General features: G+C 41.8%; 1 pseudogene; it reads left to right on the forward strand.

Annotated features, from left to right (window-relative positions):
* Nucleotides 1-15,534: 15,534 nt before the first annotated feature.
* LOC133750431 (large ribosomal subunit protein eL32-like) lies at nt 15,535-15,871 on the forward strand (annotated as a pseudogene).
* Nucleotides 15,872-16,180: the final 309 nt, after the last annotated feature.

Raw genomic sequence — 16,180 nt, forward strand, 5'->3', positions numbered from 1 at the left:
CATCTGTAATCTGTGGAGGCTTTCCTGTGGTCATGGTTCCCTCTGTTATGAGCTGCTTTGGATCTGTGTGTTGCACATGGTGCACAGAGCCCCACCTACTGGAGCCCAGCTTACTTCTCCCTGATAGCGGGTACAAGCTAAGGTGCATGGAGCCCCGCCTACTGGAGCTAGGCTCACTCTCATTGGTGGCTGAGGGGGATGCGCTTCTGATAATCTCCTTTTCTTTTTTTTTTTTTAATATTTATTTATTTGGAAGTCAGAGTTACACAGGGAGAGGAGAGGCAGACAGAGAGAGAGAGAGAGAGAGAGAGAGAGAGAGAGAGAGAGAGATCGGTCTTCCATCTGCTGGTTCACTCCCCAACTGCCCACAATGGCCGGAAGCTGTGCTGATCCAAAGCCAGGAGCTTCCTCTGGGTCTCCCACGTGGGTGCAGGGACCCAAGCACTTGGGCCATCCTCCACTGCTTTCCCAGGTCACAGTTGAGAGCTGGATTGGAAGTGGGGCAGCTGGGACTCGAACTGACACCCATATGGGATGCTGGCCCTGCAGGCGGCGGCTTTACTCACTGCACCACAGCGCCAGCCCCATGATAATCTCCTTTTCATACAGCTTCCGTGATGGGGAAGAAATTCTTCTGAAACGTTGTGCTTCTTTTTCCTGGGTGGGGATGTGATAAGGTGACCCCTCCTTCTATTGATGGGCATTTTCGAGACAAGGGCAGCAGTGTCCTGCTTACATCCAAAAATGTAAACAAACAATGGGGCAAAATGGCTTCTCCTAGCTGGCTGCAAGTCCGGGTAGGGGAAGGGGAGAGGGAAGTAGGCAGGAAGGTGTCCAAACCCTCTATTTGTTCCTCTATATTTTCTCTTTTTTTCCCACATGGAACCTCAAAAGCAGTTTGCAAAGCTGTCCCTCCCATTGCTGTCTGTAGTTCCTTGGACCTGCAATTTCCCATCTCACCTCATCAGCCGTGGGCTGGCATTGACCTCCTCAGTCCAAGCCTCTGCCACTTCCCTTCCTTATTTGCTCTTTCAGTGTGGACCTGCACAGCCTTCCACAGCTCTATCTCCAGTGTGTATCTTCCCTTTTTTTTAACTATCAATTTTGCCCTGCATGGCTTCCATTGTCCTGTTTCTATAATGCTATATTGGACTAGATATCAGGAAATATTTTATGTATCTAGGAATACTGTGTCACTAAATCTCCATAATGGCAAATATATAGTAATGGAAAATAAAATTAGGCTTAGAGCTGTGTTTGTCATAAATAGTTATAATGTTGAAGTCATATTAAATAGTGGAATATGAATGAAATCCATATTTTAAGAGACATATGCACTTCCATGTTTATTGCGTAACTATTCACAATAGCCAGGAATTGGAAGCAAACTAAAAAGGATGAAATCTTGTTATTTGCAACAGCATGGATTGGCCTAGAGATCATTTTATTAAATGAAAAAAATCCAAGCTCAGAAAGATAACTATCACATGATCTCATTCATAGTTAGAGTCCAAAGAAAATAGTTGATTTTATATAAGTTAAAAAATGTAATACTAGTGGGGCCAATGTTGTGGTGCAGCAGATTAGGCTGCGCTTTGCAATACTGCCATCCCATATTGGAGTGCCAGGTTCAAGTCCTAGCTATTCCACTTGACTCAGCCTTCTGCTAATGAGCCTGGAAAGGCAGCAGAAAATGTTCCAAGTACCTAAGTCCATGACCCTGATCCATGTGGGAGACCAGGATGAAAATCCTGGCTTCTATCTTTGGGATAGCCCAGATCAAGCTGTTGTTGCAACTTAGATGCAGGTAGAATATGTCTCTCTCTCCCTCCAACATTGCTCCACCTTTCATAAACAAATAAATAAGTAAATAAATAAATGCATCTTTAAAAATATATCATCTTGGTAATCAGAAGCTTGGAAAGAAAATGAGGAAGAAGTGAATGGGAAGGATGACTAATGTATACTTGTTACAGCTATGTAGGGATAAGAAGTTTTTGGGTTTACTAGCTTTTACCCTTTGTAAATTGGTAAGGCAGATCCCTCTACTAATTTCCGAGCCACAGATTATGCTTGGGCTGCACAGACATCAAATTTAAAAGTTCATATTTCACAAATTCCAGCTCAGCAGGAGCAGTCAGAATCTAAACCATCTTGAAAGAGTGAAAACAGGCTGCTTTTGCCTGGAAACCCATTAAAGCAAGATGGAGGAGTTTCAGTGTGTTATTTAAGCTATTTTGCTGTAAGCTTAGCAGGGTCATGGACACAATAAATAAGTAATGATATTATATTATATTATATTATATTATATTACATTATATGATATTATAAAACACACTTTGAACAGACATTGATATGACTTGTTCTTTAATGAGAAGAGTGCTAGCTCTAATCTCATTGACATCTACCAGGTCTTCATGAAACAGAATTAACATTACAAGGAGTTCATTTCCTAAGGGAATTTGAGGCAGCCAGAGATTGTTTATACCAGAGTGTAGGTTGTCTTGAAATAGAGTTACTCACAATACTCTCTGAACTTTTCTTGTGGTGCATCTTGTTAGTAAAGACATCTTGCTGGGAAAGTAAAAAATAGACTGAAATTGTCATTTGGAGAGTCCAAAAATTTAATTTTCAGAAAGATACCGATTCATTAATTAAGTAACATATTCCTAAAATAGGAGACAAAAGGAATTTTAGCCATTAATAGACAAAATACAGAGTAGGGAGCCTCTAGTCTCTCTGTCTTGCAGACAAAATATTAGACTTTTGTTTTGTTCAACAGGAGTCACAGCAAAGCTTAACAGCTGTGCAATAGCTAACACCAATACCTCCTACCTGAATTAAGCTCTCCTGCTATTTAGCATGGCAGAAGCTGTTAATTGCTTGCCTGCAGTCATTGCCCTCATTTTCACTGGAAATGAAATTTTGATTTTTTTAAAAGATTTATTTATTTACTTGAGAGGCAGGGTTACAGACAGAGATGGAGAGGCAGAGAGAGAGAGGTTTTCTATCTACCAGTTCACTCCTCAAACGGCCACAATGGCTGGAGCTGGGCCAATACGAAGCCAGGAGCTCGTAGTTTCTTCCCAGTCTCCAGTGTGGGTACAAGGGCATAAGCATTTGAGCCATCTTCTATTGCTTTCCCAGACCATAGCAGAGAGCTGGATTGGAAGTGAAGTTGACGGAACTCCAACTGGGGCCCATATGTGATGTTTGCATTGCAAGCAGGTGCTTAACCTACAAAACCACAGTGCCGGCCCTAGAATCCTGATATTTTTAAAGCAATCTCACACCCACCTTCATTGGATGAAGTATTGGTTTATTCTATTGTGGTAATTCTCTTCTCTTCTCTTCTTTTAATAGTAGGACAGAGGTAGACTGAAGTCTAATCCCACTCAGTATAGAAGGGATCATGTAGAATTTTCTTTTTATGTTTTTATTTATTTATTTGAGAGGTAGAGTTACAGATACTGAGAAGGAGGATCGGAGAGAAAGATCTTCCTTCTTTCTTCTGGTTCACTCTCCCAAATGGCTGCAAAGGCTGGAGCTGTGCTGATTGGAAGACAGGAGCCCAGAGCTTCCTCCGGAACTCCACATGGTCACAAGGGCCCAGCACTTGGGCCATCTTCCACTGCTTTCCCAGGCCATAGCAGAGAGCCAGATTGGGAGAAGAGCAGCTGAGACTAGAACAAGCACCCATATGGGATGCTGGCTTCACAGGCAGCAGCTTAACCCACTGCACCACAGTGCTGGTGCCAGGATTTTCTGAAGAAGAAACTTATCCTAATGAAAAGAGAGTCATATTTGGATAATGATATAAAAATATGCTTATTGATGACACACCAACCATGTTAACACTATAAAATAACATCACCAGTAAACAGCACTTAGCAGATGAGCTAGCAGGCGTTGCAATGACAAAACAAGGTATTACAGCAGCTAAAGTAGAATAAAGACAAGGGAGATGGAAATAAGTGAATGGAATTAAGTTTTATTTTAGTAGGGAAAATCAACAGGGCTTGATATTTGAACAAAGGTTGTCAATGAAAGGAAAGAAAATCACACACATTGATGAGAAAACTCAAAGAAGTAATATAGAATAAAAGAAGTGAATTTTGTACAAAAAATGAGTAACACTGATTTATATTTCAGGTGAAGAATGAGAGGAACTATGAAGAAACTGCAAAGTATATAGAGAGTCAGCAATAAACTGTGGGGCTATCAGTGACACAGAATGAAGGGGAAAGGTTGTTTCAGGTTGGTGAGAATGGACAACACTGATATATGTTGAATGAGAAGAGGTCAATAAATCTGATTTTTTAGAGTGCCTGAAATAGTTAGGGATTACAATGCCCATTTCCCTTGGGGTGAACAGTTCCTCTGAGACTCTGGCCCGAGCTAACTCATTTTGCTGCCATGTCCACTAACCTTGGTTAGTCACCCTAATAGCAGAGTCCATAAAACACACTAGATGTCAACTGCGCTGTTGTGGATTATTCTAGTAGCATGGGGACAGCATGTGAAACAGGAGATTAGGAGTGTTTTCTAGTAAATAGATATAAGAATGAAATCAGATATGAAGAGCTTAGGAAACCAATGACTAAGGAAGAGCCTTGGGACCCAATGGCAATTTGGAATAGAAGTAGCGTTTCAGAACCAGAAATATCAACAGAGGTAGAGAAATCATGTAAGAGTCTACAAGAAAACCAGTTTCTTTGCTTCATTCTATATCTTTACATTGGGAGCATTTCAACATCACATGATTTAATTACTGGTTATGGCTCTGGTATCAAGACGTACTTCTTACTAGTATTTTGCTTTTGAGCTTTAAATCCACTTACCTAACTGCTGAGAGAATGTTCTCTTCTCAAATGTTTCACAAATATGAAAATTGCAAAGTTGAAGTGATCATCTGTCTCATTCAAATCTGGTGATTCTTTCTCTACTCAGCTGATGGTATATTAATCCATCGAGTTGGCCAAAGAAGAAAGGATTCCTTTGTCTTCATGTTGCTCTTTCATTGTTATCTTTTAATCATGTCTCAACTCTCCTTGATTTCATTTGCTGAATAACACTCAACTGCACTCACTTATTTCCATCTTCCTTAATATTATAGCATTCTAGAACACCGTCACTTCATTTCTGATCTGACTGTCCCTGCAGCAGGAATTGGTTTTAGATCTTTGATCAAATATAAGTTGGCTGTAGATGTTTGGATTGATTTCTGGTGTTTCTATTCTGTTCCATTGGTCTATCCTTCTGTTTCTGTACCAGTACCATCCTGTTTTGATTACAACTTCCCTGTAGTATGTCCTGAAATCTGTTATTGTGATGCCTCTGGCTTTGTTTTTGTTGTACAAAATTGCTTTTGCTATTCGAGGTCTCCTGCGTCTCCATATGAATTTCAGCATCATTTTTTCCAGATCTGAGAAGAATGTGTTTGGTATTTTGATTGGTATCGCATTGAATCTATAAATTGCTTTTGGGAGAATGGACATTTTGATGATGTTGATTCTTCCAATCCATGAGCATGGAAGATTTTTGCATTTTTTGGTATCCTCTTCTATTTCTTTCTTTAAGATTTTGTAATTTTCATCGTAGAGATCTTTAACGTCCTTGGTTAAGTTTATTCCAAGGTATTTAATTGTTTTTGTAGCTATTGTGAGTGGGATTGATCTTAGAAGTTCGTCCTCAGCCGTGGCATTGCCTGTGTATACAAAGGCTCTTGATTTTTGTGCATTGATTTTATATCCTGCTACTTTGCCAAACTCTTCGATGAGTTCCAATAGACTCTTAGTGGAGTTCTTTGGATACCCTAAATAAAGTATCATGTCGTCTGCAAAGAGGGATAGTTTGACTTCTTCCTTCCCAATTTGTATCCCTTTAATTTCTTTTTCTTACCTAATAGCTCCGGCTAAAACTTCAAGACCTATGTTGAATAGCAGTGGTGAGAGTGGGCATCCCTGTCTGGTACCAGATCTCATTGGAAATGCTTCCAACTTTTCCCCATTCAGTAGGATGCTGGCCCTGGGTTTTTCATAAATTGCTTTGATTATATTGAGGAATGTTCCTTTTATACCCATTTTGCTTGGGGTTTTCATCATGAAAGGGTATTGAATTTTATCGAATGCTTTATCTGCATCTATTGAGATAATCATATGATTTTTCTTTTGCAGTTTGTTAATGTGTTGTATCACGTTGATTGTTTTGCGAGCATTGAACCATCCCTGCATACCAGGGATAAATCCCACTTGGTCTGGGTGGATGATTTTTCTAATGTGATGTTGCATTCCATTGGCCAGACTTTTATTGAGGATTTTTGCATCTATGATCATCAGGGATATTGGTCTGTAATTTTTTTTTTCAATGCTGCATCTTTCTCTGGCTTAGGAATTGAGGTGATGCTGGCTTCATAGAAAGAATTTGGGTGGATTCCATCTTTTTCAATTGTTCTGAATAGTTTGAGAAGAAATGGAGGTAGTTCTTCTTTAAATGTCTGGTAGAATTCAGCAGTGAATCCATCTGGTCCTGGACTTTTCTTTGTTGGGAGGGCCTTTATTACTGTTTCAATTTCTCACTCAGTTATGGGTCTGTTTAGGTTTTCTATGTTTTCCTGGTTCAATTTAGGTAGGTTGCATCTGTCCAGGAATCTATCCATTTCTGATAGATTTCCCTGTTTGCTTGCATACAAGTCCTTGTAATAATTTCTGATGATTCTTTTTATTTCTTTGGTGTCTGTTGTTACATTTCCTTTTTAATCTCTGATTTTATTGATTTGGGTCTTTTCTTTTTTTAGTTAGTTGAGCCAATGATGTGTCAATTTTATTCATTTTTTCTGAAAACCAGCTCTTCACTTGGCTGATTTTTTATAATGCTTTTTTGAATTCAATCCTGTTGATTTCTTCTTTGATTTTAATTATTTCTCTTCTCCTACTAGATTTGGGTCTTGTTTGCTGCAGTTTTTCTAGATCCTTAAGATGTGTTGAAAGTTCATTTATTTGGTGCCTTTCCAATTTCTTGATGTAGGCACCTATTGCTATAAACATTCCTCTCAACACTGCTTTTGCCATATCCCATAAGTTTTGATATGTTGTGTTGTTATCCTCATTTACTTCCAGAAAGTTTTTGATTTCTCTTTTGATTTCTTCTATGACCCATTGTTCATTCAGGAGCATGTTGTTTAGTCTCCATATGTTTGCATACTCTCTAGGGATTCTGGAGTTGCTAATTTCCACCTTCATTCTGCTGTGGTCTGAAAAGCTGCATGGTATGATTCTAATTCTTTTGAATTTGCTGAGACTTGCTTTATGGCCTAGTATGTGGTCAATCCTAGAGAAGGTTCCATGTACTGCTGAGAAGAATGTAAAATCTTTAGATATAGGATTTAAAGTTCTGTAGATATCTGTTAGATCCATTTAGGCAATATTGTAGATTAAATCTGCTGTTTCCTTGTTGATCTTCTGTCCGGATGATCTGTCTATTTCTGAGAGTGGAGTATTGAAGTCCTCCAGTACTATTGTATTGGAATCTAAGTCTCCCTTTAAGTCCCTTAACATATCTTTAAAATAAACTGGTGCCCTGTAATTAGGTGCATATACATTTATAGGGGAGGGCTGAGGGTGGGAGGGAAGTTATGGGGCGGAGGGAGCCATTGTAATCCATAAGCTATACTTTGGAAATTTATATTCATTAAATAAAAGTTTAAAAAAATAGTTACATCTTCCTGTTGAATTGAACCCTTTATCATTATATAGCACCCCTCTTTTTCTCTCTTAACAGTTTTTGTGTGAAAGTTTATTTTGTCTGATATTAATATGGCTACACCTGCTTTTTTTTTTTTTTGGTTTCTGTTGGCATGGGATATCTTTTTCCAACCTTTCACTTTCAGTCTGCATGCATCTTTGTTGGAAAGATGTGTTTCTTGTAGACAACAAATAGATGGGTTTTGTTCCTTAATCTATCAGTTTGTACCTTTTAACTGGAAAGTTAAGTCCATTAACGTTCAATATGACTATTGATAAGTAGTCAATTTGCCCTGGCATTTTCCCAAAGATATTTTCTAGTATATGCTTTGAGCTTCCCATGATCTTTTACTAGTAGGTTTTCTTCCTTTACCTTCTTTCATATTGATGGCCGTGTTTCTGTGTTTCTGTGTGTATCACATTTTTAAGCATTTTTTGCAGGGCTGGACAAGTGGCGACAAATTCTTTCAATTTTTGTTTGCTATGAAAGGTCTTTATTTCACCTTCATTCACAAATGAGAGCTTTGCAGGATATAATATTCTGGGCTGGCAGTTTTTCTCTCTTAGTACCTGGGCTATCTCTCACCATTCCCTCCTAGCCAGGAGGGTTTCTGATGAGAAGTCTGCTGTGAGTCTAATTGGAGATCCTCTGAGAGTAATCTCATGTTTCTCTATTGCACTTTTTAGGATCTTTTCTTTATGTTTCACTGTTCTACCTAATACTATTGGTTTAATTGTGTAATTAATACACAATTATTCTTAAGTGTTGAAACTTAACTGAAAAGTGATCTCTGTTAAATATAACAGTGGGAATAAGAGAGGGAAGAGATGTACAATTTGGGACATGTTCAGGCTGACTTGCCCTAAACGGTAGAGTTAGAAACATACCAGGGGATTCCAATTCAATCCCATCAAGGTGGCATGTACCAATGCCATATCACTAGTCCAAGTGATCAATTTCTGTTCACAATTTATCATAATGATAGGACTAAGAATCAAAGGGATCACATAAACAAGACTAGTGTTTGAAAATATTGATGTTGGGTCTTAGTCCACCCGTACAAGGATGGACTGGGTCTGAGGAAAGGTAAGCGCGCCGCTCGCCCGTTCCCCAGCCTCCTGGTCCCGGAGACAATCAGACGCAGCGGGGAGCCAAGTCTAGCAAGGACTCAGTCACCTTCTGCATAATAGTACCTTTTATAACACAAAACTGCAGAGTCATTGGGGCAGGGCTAAGGACCAACCAATCACTTAAAAAATCACCTTATGGGGGGATTTCTATAGGACTAGCCCTATGTCCATACACTTGTTACTAGTTTTGTTACCTCCCCTGATGTTGCGCAGCCAGTTAGTTTTAGTGGTAAACAACTTTGGATTCCGCCCATCTTACTTCCTCTGGGCGCCATCTTACTTGGCTCCGCGTGGCTTCCTTCCGCGCAGCTCGGGCGGGGGCACCCTGGAGCAGCTGCGCATGCGGAGCCCCCGGGCCTGGCCTGGCCTGGCCTGGCCTGGCAGCGCTCATGCCCCACAGATTCCCCCTTTTTGTTTTAGCACGCGATCCCTGTCTTAGGTTGCCCCTAGCCGTCCTTGCCCTTACCCGTCATTGGTAACCCAGGCAGCTTGGCCATGAGCCCTGTCTTAGGTTGGTGCAGGACGCTGGGTGCTTTACCCGTCTTGGGGTGTCGCGTGACTTGTAATTATGGGGGCGTGGTGAGTTTTCTCCACCGCCTGTCTTAGGTTGTTCCGGTCCATCCGGAATCTTACCCGTCATTGGCAATGTGGAGAGCACCGGGGGCGCTTCCCCAGTTCTGGTAATGAACCTCAACCTGTCTTACCCTTGTTGCCTCTATGCGCTGTTGTATAAACTGTATAAGCCTATTCATTATGCATGGGCCAATAGCAAGGATTAAAAGCAGGGCAAGAAGCAGTCCAAGAAGAGAGAAGAGGTAGGGAAAGAGTCCATTAAGGCTCATCCAAAAGAGGCTTTCTTGGAGTTCTCTTCGTCTTTTTCAGGTCCTCCTGAAGTGTTTTGATGATCTCGTTTGGGTCATCGAATCCCCCGTCACTGGGCCAGGCACTTCAGGATCACAGTGAAGAGTAGTGTCCACATCATTGCCTGCCTTTCGATTTCGATCTCTATCCATTTCTGGAAGAGGAAAGACAAGGGGATCTCCCTCAGGGGCAAACTGCTCCCTGGGTGGGTTGTTACTTGCATCGGGCATAGGCCTGATATTTCTGGCCAGTATTCAAATTGGAGTCAACTCCCCTATGGGGAACACACAGCCAAATCCTCTTCCCAACTGAATCAGCGGGTCAGGCCCTCTCCAGAGTCGAGTGAGAGGGTCTCTCCATCTAACGAGCATCTGTGGTTTAGGGCTTAAATGTCCCCAATGTTTTTGGAACCTTGACTCCCTTGACCCTTTTGAAAAATTTAAAATATTGATGGTGAACAAGGCCTTATGTAACTGTAGATGGAGGGTAGCCATTCCCCCCCCCCTTTTTTTTTTTGAGGCATTGATGGTTTTTTTTCCACCATAGCCTGTTCCTGTGGGTTGTGAGGAATTTTAGTAGAGTGTTGAATCATTTTACATCTTGGCAGAACTTTTAAACATCTCAATTGGTTATTATCTCTGTAAGATGAGAGATATATCTTTTGATATCTCCAGGGGCCCTTTTGGAGATACCAAAAGTTTAGAGAATTTAGAACTTTGATTTTTAGAAAGTTTGTTAAAGGTGCCAAGAGAACTTAGAGTATCTGGTTAGAATAGAATTTTTTAACATCCTGAAATGATAGCCCTTCATTAGACAGGGTGATCTTAACACTTTTAGACCAAATCTAATCATAAAGGTATTTAGCAATGCTTTTCATCAATTTGAACTTAACAGAGACAGTAGAGTACACAATAGATTACCTTGACAGAACATGAATTTTATGTTTTTTGTTATTGAATAAACCAGAAATAAAAACCTTGAACATAAGCACACAAAATCCTCACATAACTTAAAACTACTTAACAGAGCTAAAAAGAGCTTACATGACCTAACTTTAGAAATGGCAGAGTAACCCATTAAGCAGACACTGTTAAAAAGAGACATTACAGTTTTTGCAAAAGCAGATCTGTAAAAGAAACAAGTTTAAAGCATATTAAGGACATTTAAAAACTTATAAGACCACCTTAGCTGGAAAGCAAAAACATGAATACAACATAGGTCCGACATCATTTACAATATTTTAATACACTGCATAATTTGAATAGACTCAAACAGTTGTTACTTTAACAAATTTAGAGTCCCATCCTTTGAGAGTTCCAGGGATCCTACTGGAAGTCCCAAAGTTGTTAGACTCCATTTGAGAATTTAAACTGTTAGAGAGTCCAATCGCTTAGCCAAGAACTAGTACGTATAACCAAAGCTGTGGGGTAGATCTGATCAGAGTTAGGTAATCACTCAAACATTAAAGAAAGACAAATCCAATGAAACACGAAACCTTTGAGACACATGCAAACTCTCAGATAAGTTAACTACAACAGCACAGAAAAGAGCTGGTCGTCAGCATGGGAGCCCATTGCTTAGGACAGGGAAACACATCTGAAACAAAGCTGCAGGGAATGAGAGGCTTCCGTAGTGCTGGAGGAAAAGTTTCATTAACTGCAAATAAAGACTCATTAGGTTGGAAAGGGTTAATGGATGAAGGTTTTTGTTCCTTTAGGTAAGGCCAGTGATAGCCAAAGGCATTTTTTCTTCCCCCTCCTGGAGAGGACAGCATTGAATTGTAAATGGAGAGGAAAAAAGCAGCCCTTGGGACTAGTCTCCCTAGAATACCTGGCCAAGGCCTGTACGGGTGCAACAGGCTACACTGACTGGAAGAGAGTGCAGAGAGGGGCCTAGCAGGACTGGCTGTGGGGTTGAGTAGGCACGCTGTTTACAAGATGGCGGCGGGCGATTCAAGGGAGGGGAATAACCATAAAGGGGTGGCCACATGGGCGGAATTGGAGGCGCAGTGCGTTGAGGGGTTGCCGCCACACCTGAAAGTTCCACCTTAGTTTTAACTGCCTCTGGGGATTTATGAGCCTCCCTCAGGCCAGCGCAGGCCTTCAGATGATTAGCATTCATTTCTTCCCAAACAAGCATTTTAACAAACTGATCCCGAAGGTCCCCAGCCAGCAACTTACAACGGAGACTGTGTTCGACCCTAACTACAAAATTTGGCAATGACTCTCCCAGCTTTTGTCGCACCCCCACGATGGGAGATTCAGTGGGCCCCTCATCCAGCTTGTACCAAGCATTAAGTCCTGCCTGCCTCACTTGTTCACGGTACGGAGCAGGTAGCACAGCTTGCTGGATCCCCATAGAGAACCCTTTCCCCCATCCCAGCCAGCATAGCATATGTAATAGGGATAGCTGGCTGGGCTGTTTCCTTAGCTTCAGCACTCACCCGGCACTCCTCCTTAAAGAAGGCGCACCACTTTATGAACTGGAAACTCCCGGGGACTGCCTTGGCCACATCCAACCAGTCCTTGGGGGCGCATGGGTGATAAGCTATATCTTGCAGCAGGGTTTGGGCCCAGGGGGAATTTGGCCCTTCTTCCACCACTGCCTTGCGAAGCTCCTTTAAGTCCTTCGCTTCCCAGGGATACCACTCCAGAGCTCTGTTACCACCTGGAGCTAAATTAACAGGGTAGGCCTGAGGCAGCAGGTTCCCTGGCCCAGAGTTCACTTCCCTATGCTGCTTTATGTCCACCGGATAAGCTTCCGCAAAGGTCGCCTCATTTCTCCTCTCCCCTCCTGGGCAATCATAAGTGCCCCGATCACAAAGCTCCCTCCATGGCTCTACATAGGGGGAGGCCGCCTCTGCCCCGGGGAGGTATGGGGGTGGTCCCGGCCCTTCTAGGGTGGATGGGCTAGGCAGGACGATTTTTACTTTCGTTTTTACCTCAACAGTTCGTGCCTCCACAGGCTCTCTGCATTCCTGATCAAACTTAGCCCATTTTCTCTCCCCGCCATCTTCCTCTGAGGCTTTAGGCTCTCCCAAGTCCTGCACTTCCTCTTTCTCCCTCTCACCCTCTGAAGCTAGGGTTATAGCGTCTGGGTGGAAGGATGCTTTAAGGGCGGTATCAAAGTGTCTCTCCCTCTTAAGGGTGAGTTTTTCCACCCATGACCAAGTGTTCCAAGAAAAGAGATTGGCCATCTGAATCCAAAGGGCCAAGGTTATGACAGCTACCCAGACACTTTTTAACATATAGTGTAAGGCCTTTGAGGCCAGGTCCTTTTGGGACGAAACTGCATAAACCATACTAAGGTTTTCACTTACCCTGAGAGACCGCTTAGCCTCGGCCGAAAAGTAACTATTCATGCCGCACGTTGGGCGCCAGATGTTGGGTCTTAGTCCACCCGTACAAGGATGGACTGGGTCTGAGGAAAGGTAAGCGCGCCGCTCGCCCGTTCCCCAGCCTCCTGGTCCCGGAGACAATCAGACGCAGCGGAGAGCCAAGTCTAGCAAGGACTCAGTCACCTTCTGCATAATAGTACCTTTTATAACACAAAACTGCAGAGTCATTGGGGCAGGGCTAAGGACCAACCAATCACTTAAAAAATCACCTTATGGGGGGATTTCTATAGGACTAGCCCTATGTCCATACACTTGTTACTAGTTTTGTTACCTCCCCTGATGTTGCGCAGCCAGTTAGTTTTAGTGGTAAACAACTTTGGATTCCGCCCATCTTACTTCCTCTGGGCGCCATCTTACTTGGCTCCGCGTGGCTTCCTTCCGCGCAGCTCGGGCGGGGGCACCCTGGAGCAGCTGCGCATGCGGAGCCCCCGGGCCTGGCCTGGCCTGGCCTGGCCTGGCAGCGCTCATGCCCCACATATTGATAGAACAAAAAAGGGAGAGAACAATCCAACATGGGAAATAGGATACATAGCAGACTCACAGAATGGCAAAAGTCCTAAACAGCACTCTGGCCTCAGAATCAGCCCTTAAGGCATTTTTCATCTGGCTGAAAAGCCCATGAGAGTATTTCAGGCATGGAAAGCCAAGACACTTTGGAAAAAAAAAAGCCTAAATGAAAGATCTCCGCGAGTGAGATCCCAGTGGAGAGAACAGGTCATCAAAGAAGGAGGTACCTTTCTCTGAAGGGAGGAGAGAACTTCCACTTTGACTATGACCTTGTCTAAATATGATAAGAGTCAGTGATCTCAAAAGGCTTCCATAGCTTTGGCAACTCATGACAAGAGCCTAGGGAGATTACTGACCCATAAACAAGATTGTCACTTTGTTAAGTCAACAACAGGAGTCATTGTGCACTTATTCCTCATGTAGGATCTCTGTCCTTAATGTGGTGTACATTGTGATTTAATGCTATAACTAGTACTCCAACAGTATTTTTCGCTTTGTGTTTCTATGTGGGTGCAAACTGTTGAAATCTTTACTTAATATATACTAAACTGATCTTCTGTATATAAAGAGAATTGAAAATGAATCTTGATGTGAACAGAGTGGGATAGGGAGTGGGAAAGGGGAGGGTTGCAGGTGGGAGGGAAGTTATGGGAGGGGGAAGCCATTGTAATCCATAAGCTGTACTTTGGAAATTTATAAGCATTAAATAAAAGTTAAAAAAAAAACTTAAAAAAAGAATAAATTTATGCTTCATTATAAGTGAAAAACTTGTGCTCTGAAAAATACTGTGATGAAAATGAAAAGACAAACATTAAATTGTGTAAATGTTTGTGAAAAATATATGTGGTCAATGAAGAACTTCTTACTTAAATATTATAAAAACCTGTAAAATGAACAATATGATTAACAAATGACCCAAATATCTATAGGCAATTGCCCAAATATATACAATTGATAAACACACTTCTCTTAGAATTACCAAATTATAAAATCTGACAACATTGATTTCAGGCAAGGATAGGAAAAGCAGATATTTTCCTGCATTACTCATGAGAGTGCAAAATGTTACAGCCATCCATGAAGACAATTTGTTGATTTTTTTCAAAGCTAAAAAAAGGAATTCATTCTACCAAACAATTTAGCAAATCTGCTGCTGTATTTACCCAAAGGATTTGAAAAACCATGCCCCTAAAAAACAAATATAGGGGGCGCTGCAGTGGCACAGTTGGTTAAAGCCCTGGCCTGAAGCCCGGCATGCCATATAGGCACCAGTTCAAGTCCTGGCTGCTCCTCTTCTGATCCAGCTCTCTGATATGGCCTGGGAAAGCAGTAGAGGATGGTCCAAGTCCTTGGGACCCTGCACCCACTTGGGAGACCTGGAAGAAGTTCCTGGCTCCTGGCTTTGAATCTGTGCCGCTCTAGCTGTTGTGGCCATCTGGGGAGTGAACCAATGGATAGAAGACCTCTCTCTCTCTCTCTCTCTCTCTCTCTGCTTCTCCTCTCTCTGTGTAACTCTGACTTTCAAATAAATAAAATAAATCTTTTAAAAAATCAAACTATAATTACTTATAGTATATTTATTCATAAAACTTGTAGCAACCATGACATAAGTCAGTGCATAAACAGCTTGGGGGAGGGGGCAATGGATTAGTGTGCATCAGTAAAGTGAAATGAGCCATCAAGGATTGTGATTTATTTAGGAAAGATGTGTGACATAGATAAAGTGGGGAGGTATCTGTATCACATTTAAATTAGCAAAGGCTAAGCAATTTTGTAAAGCTGGTTTGTAACCAAAGGAAAATTATTAAGTATCCCTAGTAATTACATACATTAAAATGATATCTTACTCTTCCTCAGCGCTGCCTCTGGAAGTGGTTGCCTTCTGCTTGAGGCATCATGGCTGCTCTCAGACCCCTGATGAAGCCCAAGTTCGTCAAAAAGAGGACCAAGAAGTTCATCCGACAACAGTCTGACCGCTATGTCAAGATTAAGTGTAACTGGCGGAAACCCAGAGGTGCAGAGAAGATTCAAGGGCAAGATCTTGATGCCCAACACTGGCTACAGGAGCAACAAGAAAACCAAGCATAAGCTGCCCAGTGGCTTACGGAAGTTCCTGGTCCACAATGTCAAAGATCTGGAGGTGTTGCTGATGTGCAACAAATCTTACTGTGCTGAGATTGCTCACAATGTTTCCTCCAAGAACTGCAAAGCCATTTTTGCATTAAAAAAGTAACCCAGAAATTCTCAAGTCCTGAATCCAGGCTTTGCTCTTTGAAGTCCAGTGTTTTGGCCAATTCCAATTATTAATCAGCAATTTATTTATTATTATTGTTATTATTATTATTATTTAATAAATGTGAATTTACAAAGTGCAACTTTTGTAATGTTGTGGCTCCCCCCCCAACCTCCCTCCCTCCCGTGGCCCTCCCCTCTCCCACTCCCTCTCCCATCCCGCCCTTCATCGAGTTTCATTTTCAATTACCTTCATATACTGAAGATCAACTTAGCATATACTAAGCAAGGATTTCAACAGGCTGCACTC

The sequence above is a fragment of the Lepus europaeus genome, chromosome 2 (genome assembly GCF_033115175.1).
Source record: "Lepus europaeus isolate LE1 chromosome 2, mLepTim1.pri, whole genome shotgun sequence".
Classification (NCBI taxonomy): domain Eukaryota; kingdom Metazoa; phylum Chordata; class Mammalia; order Lagomorpha; family Leporidae; genus Lepus; species Lepus europaeus.